The sequence below is a fragment of the Dama dama genome, chromosome 30 (genome assembly GCF_033118175.1).
Source record: "Dama dama isolate Ldn47 chromosome 30, ASM3311817v1, whole genome shotgun sequence".
Classification (NCBI taxonomy): domain Eukaryota; kingdom Metazoa; phylum Chordata; class Mammalia; order Artiodactyla; family Cervidae; genus Dama; species Dama dama.
Genome location: NC_083710.1, coordinates 28077915 through 28083956, shown reverse-complemented (window position 1 = coordinate 28083956; position 6042 = coordinate 28077915). Strand labels below are relative to the sequence as shown.

The 6042-nt window shown below is 41.3% G+C and overlaps 1 non-coding gene across 1 annotated transcript; it reads left to right on the top strand.

The window, feature by feature from the left end:
* Positions 1 to 3281: 3281 nt before the first annotated feature.
* On the top strand, positions 3282 to 3388 carry LOC133049779 (U6 spliceosomal RNA). Its single transcript, XR_009691460.1, has one exon. It is a non-coding gene; the product is annotated as a U6 spliceosomal RNA (small nuclear RNA).
* The last annotated feature ends 2654 nt before the right edge of the window (positions 3389 to 6042 follow it).

Here is a 6042-nt window from a genome sequence, read left to right as displayed (position 1 = left end):
TGTGGGGTCAACAAATAGTGACTTTATTTGGAAAGCCAGCAAACTGAGAAGATGGTGAACTGATGTCCCAAAGAACTACCTTCCCTAAGGTAGAACTCAGGGTTATTTTATACTAAAAGGGTCCCCCTAGGTCTGGTCACAATGTTCTTATTAACCTCCAGAGACAATGATTATTTTCTATTCTGCAACTTTTTATCTCTGTATGAATGGAAGTGTTACATCTTTAAAGGTCAGAGCTTTGAGAATGGGCTAGCATGTATATTTAAGGCTATAGACAACATTCTTTTACAAAGATGCAGTCAGCATGACCAAATACAGGCAGCCAAGCAGAAAGGTTAGAGCTAAAGCAATAGATCTAACATGGAGACAGGTTGCTTCTTCTCTGTTCCATGGCCACTTCTTTGGGTTTTCATTTTTCTTGTGAAGACTCCCATGCACATGTGAAAATTACTAAATAAGATTAGTATTTTTTTCCTCCTTTTAATATCTTATGTCAGTTTACTTTTTAGCCTTAGCTGAAGACCCTAAGAAGGCAGAAAAGTAATTTTTCTTCCCCCACAGTGGAATAATTCCTTGGTAGAGGAAGAGTGTAGAGTCAGATGGTTTGGAATTCAAATCTCAATTCTACCCCTTGGTATTTATTGCTCTCGAATAAGTAAGAGTGTTTCTGAGTCTGCTTGGATCATCAATTATGATCAAGTAGTGGTGAATGTTGGGGTCAGGGGACAAAGTCATTCCTCATTCTAGTAAATTCTTCCACGTGAAAGGGGCTTTATTACCGTACGGCCTCCCTAGCCTCCAGCACCTCTCCAGGGAAAGAGTGGCTTGTTTTTTAAAAAACTTTTTATTTTGTATTAGAGTAGAGCTGATTAACATGTGATAGTTTCGAGAGCGCAGCAGAGCAACTCAGCCATACATGTACAGGTATCCACTCTCCCCCAAACTCCCTTCCCATCCTAGCTACCACATAACATCGAGCGGAGTTCCCAGGGATATACGGTAGGTCTTAGTTGGCTATCCATGTTAAATATAGCAGTATGTACATGTCCATCTCACCCCCTACCCTTTCTCCCTGGTAACTATAAGTTCATTCTCTAACTCTGTGACTCTCTTTCTGTTTTGTAAATAAGTTCATTTGTATCATTTCTTCTTTTAGATTTCATATAAAAGGGATATCATATGATATTTCTCTTTCTCTGTCTGACTTACTTCACTCCATATGACAATATCTAGGTCAATCTATGGTGCTGCAAATGGGATCATTTCATTCTTTTTAGTGGCAGAATAGTATTCCATTGTGTATGAATCCACATCTCTATCCATTCCTCTGTCGATGGACATTTAGGTTGCTTCCTGTCTTGGCTATTGTAAACAGTGCTGCAGTGAACATTGGGGTGTCCTCTGAGGGGTGGATTAGGGAGAGGAACTGGTCCTACTCAATTCAAGCCATTCTCTTCTTGCCCTCTGAGTCCCCCACGCCTGGTGGGTAAATCGGACTACTGAAAGAGCCCAATACATCTAGCCATATTCTCTGACTCCGTGCTCATTGGCAATGAAAGGGATGTTTCAGTCTTCTTCTGACTTAACTGTTTTTTTAATGAATTCTGATCTCTCATCAGCAAGATTAATCCAGTCTCTCAAATTCTAAAAGACAGTCAATGTATTTCTAAGTTACCAGTTCTTAAAAGCACTTTATAAATGTTGGTTTTCTCTCTCTCACTCTCTGCCTTTCAGTTGACTATTCTTCTACCAAGTGATAGTATCAGAAAGTCCTGACATATGTCTAAAGCGATTTTTCCCTCCCAAAGACTGTTTCCTCTTGATCAGTTTTCAGAGGAAATAAATCGGTGGTGGAGGGAGAACAGCTGGTTGCAATTTCTTTGAAGTTTTTTAATCAGAAAATTCCAGGGTTTATTTCATTTGGCTGCTTCTTAGGGCATGACTGTTTAGGTTGATTATTTAAGTATCTTTTTCAAACCTTCCACTAAAGATTTGAAACCCAGAGTATGATCTTATAAACTAAAAATATTAGTGGAAATGAAAGGTAAAACTTAAAAAGCAACTAAAATAAAGATCCTCCAATGTATTAATATTAAACCGTGCCTTTATATAGGCTTACTGTGCTTAGCTGCTCAGTCATGTCCGACTCTTTGTGACCCCATGGACTGCAGCCCGCCAGGCTCCTCTGTCCGTGGGATTCTCCAGGCAAGAATACCAGAGTGGGTTGTCATGCCTTCCTCCAGGGAATCTTCCCAACCCAAGGATTGAACCCAGGTCTCCCACATTGCAGGCAGATTCTTTAACTGTCTGAGCTACCAGGGAAGAGGAAACTAGATATATCTGTCCTTGGGGATCATTGTATTAATGACATATCCCTGCATTACAACATGCTGAAGGAAGAAGCAAATGATTAACATTTGTTACTGTGTCACTGAGGATGTTACTTCCAGAGTTATTCTTATGACACAGTTGAAACTTTTTTCCACACTGCTTTGGTTTAACTTTTTGTCTTAATTTAAATGCTCATCTGCTCTATAAGGGGCTTCCCTGGTTGCTCAGAGGGTCTTCCCTCGTGACTCAAATAGTAAAGAATCTGCTTGTAATGTGAGAGACCCGGGTTCAATCCCTGTGTCGGGAAGATTCCCTAGAGCATGGCAACCCACTCCAGTATTCTTGCCTTGAGAATCCCATGGACAGAGGAGCCTGGTGGGCTAAAGTCCATGGGGTCACACGGAGTTGGACATGACTGAGAGACTAACACTAAACATACCTCTATAAATTTACTTCATGCCTAGTCTGACTATCTCTATTTAGGGCAAGTGAAATAAAGAAATCATAGAAACAGGGAAATAAAGAAGTCATAGGAAGAGCCCTACCACTGAGAATTAAACAGATTTCTTATCTGGATTGATCAACTTGATTGTAGCTGCCTGTATTTCTTGCTGTAACTGTTGCTACGTGTTTACTTTTTGCAAATAAGAGTAGTAAGAGAAGAACCAGAGATACCAAGTATTAAAAATTCCTATGTTCAAATTGTCTCTCGCTCCACATAAGTTTTAGCCCCTCCAATCCAGTCTTTGCAGATTACAAAGGGATTTTTCTAAGTGTTAATATGTTTATGTCAGTCTCTAACTTAAAGCTCTCTTCAGTGACTTCCTGTCTCCAACAAGGTCAAGTTCCAGTTGGTTAACGTTGCATACAAAACTATGCAGGAACTGGCCTTGTCTTATCACCACATCCTCTCCCGAAAAGAATTTGTGTTAAAGAATATGTGTTTCACAGTGCTCGCTTCGGCAGCACATATACTAAAATTGGAACGATACAGAGAAGATTAGCATGGCCCCTGCGCAAGGATGACATGCAAATTCGTGAAGCGTTCCATATTTTTTTGTGAAGTAATTAGCCTCCAACTAATAAAAAAAAAAAAAAAAGAATATGTGTTTCATACACAAAAATAAACTCAAAATGGATTAAAGATCTAAATGTAAGACCAGAAACTATAAAACTCCTAGAGGAAAACATAGGCAAAACACTTTCCGACATAAATCACAGCAGGATCCTCTATGACCCACCTCCCAGAGTAATGGAAATAAAATAAAAAATAAACAAATGGGACCTAGTTAAACTTAAAGCTTTTGCACAACAAAGGAAACTATAAGCAAGGTGAAAAGACAGCCTTCAGAATGGGAGAAAATAATAGCAAATGAAGCAACAGACAAATAATTAATCTCAAAAATATATAAGCAGCTCATGTAGCTCAATTCCAGAAAAACAAATGACCCAATCAAAAAATGGGCAAAGAACTAAACAGACATTTCTCCAAAGAAGACATACAGATGGCTAACAAACACATGCAAAGATGCTCAACATCACTCATTCTCAGAGAAATGCAAATCAAAACCACAATGAGGTACCATCTCACACAGGTTAGAATGGCTGCTATCAAAAGGTCAACAAGCAATAAATGCTGGAGAGGGTGTGGAGAAAAGGGAACCCTCTTACACTGTTGGTGGGAATGCAAACTAGTACAGCCACTACGGAGAACAGCGTGGAGAGTCCTTAAAAAACGAAATAGAACTGCCGTATGACCCAGCAATCCCACTGCTGGGCATACACACTGAGGAAACCAGAATTGAAAGAGACACGTGTACCCCAATGTTCATTGCAGCACTGTTTACAATAGCTTGGACATGGAAGCAACCTAGATGTCCATCGGCAGACGAATGGATAAGAAAGCTGTGGTACATATACACAACGGAATATTACTCAGCTATTAAAAAGAATGTATTTGAATCAGTTCTAATAAGGTGGATGAAACTGGAGCCTATTATACAGCGTGAAATAAGTTAGAAAGAAAAACACCAGTACAGTATACTAATGCATATATATGGAATTCAGAAAGATGGTAACGATGACCTTATATGCGAGACAGCAAAAGAGACACAGATATAAAGAATAGACTTTTGGACTCTGTGGAGAAGGCGAGGGTGGGATGATTTGAGAGAATAGCATTGAAACATGTGTGTTACCATGTGTGAAATAGTTTACCAGTCCAGGTTCAATGCATGAGACAGGGCGCTCAGGGCCGGTGCACTGGGATGATCCTGAGGGATGGGATGGGGAGGGAAGTAGAAGGGGGGTTCAGGATGGGGACACATGTACACCCATGGCTGATTCATGTCAATGTACGGCAAAACCCACTACAATATTGTAAAGTAATTAGCCTCCAACTAAAATTAATTTAATAATAAAAAAAGAATATGTGTTTCATTGTGTTCCTTGTGAGGAAACAAACATCCTTGGTCTCTTTCGTTGATAGGGTTTATGGTGAGAGTGTGTGGAGTACAGGAAACCTCATGGTCTGGCAGCCAGCCTCTGGGGGCTCACGGACTGTTGACCCAGATCAGCCCAGTTCATGCAATAGCAACTCCGTAATGAACTCCTCAGAAAAGGGCAACCATGATCTCTTATGAGGTCTACAGTCTGATCTCAGTTTCTCTGTCTCTTCTTTCGACCTGCTTCTTTTTCCTCCTCTTTTCCTCACTGGGCTTCTGCCAAGGTCTCTCTTTCTTGCTTTGTTACTGTCTAAGCGTGACCAACTTCCCTGGTGGCTCAGACGGTAAAGCGTCTACCTACAATGTGGGTGACCCGGGTTCAGTCCCTGCGTCGGGAAGATCCTCTGGAGAAGGAAATGGCAACCCACTCCTGTACTCTTGCCTGAAAATCCCATGGTCAGAGGAGCCTGGTAGGCTACAGTCCATGGGGTCCCAAAGAGTTGGACATGACTGAGAGACCAAGCTTTCACTTTCTTTTCATGCATGACCAACAGAATGTGCATCCTTTTCTAGGCGACTTGGACAAGGGCCTTTCCGTGAATATCTCTGGATTTGGTTCCTTGATAATGAGACTCAAAGGAGAAGATTAATGAGTTCCCTGCCAAGAAACCTGTGACCAGGTACTGAGCCAAGTCCCTGGAAGGTTCCAATGGGCAGCTCTGCTAGGGGCCACATGATGATTGTGACTTCTCTGTGACTGACACAGTGCCATTTCTTCCTCCCCTCCTAGTGAGTCTTGAGGTGAACTGGAGAGCCATAGCAACCTTTACTCAGAACTCTTAGTTTTAAAATAGACAGAAGTAGGGATTACACAGAGGGCCCTCTGTCCCTAGGTAAGACCTGAGTTCCTATGCCAAGATTAGAGTTCAGTGGGGGGCATGAGAGGAAAATTGTATTGTTTCTCTCAGATACTTGTTCATAGTGACTCTGATCCCCACAGCCTTTGCCATGAGGCTGAAGGGGAAACAGATACTGCTCTTTGATTTTAGGTCTGTGATCACTACCACTAAGACCCCTGCCCACATTTGGCTATGCATGAGTACTTTGGGGTCCCTACAAATTTCCATCATCATGACCTATACTTCTAAGTATATTATTAGTATAGATGTATTATCTATGTGCACTCTGACTCACCTTCACTTCCAACTCCTGACTGGAATTGCTATAGTTAGGACCAACTCAATGGGGCCGGTAGAACACCCTGAAC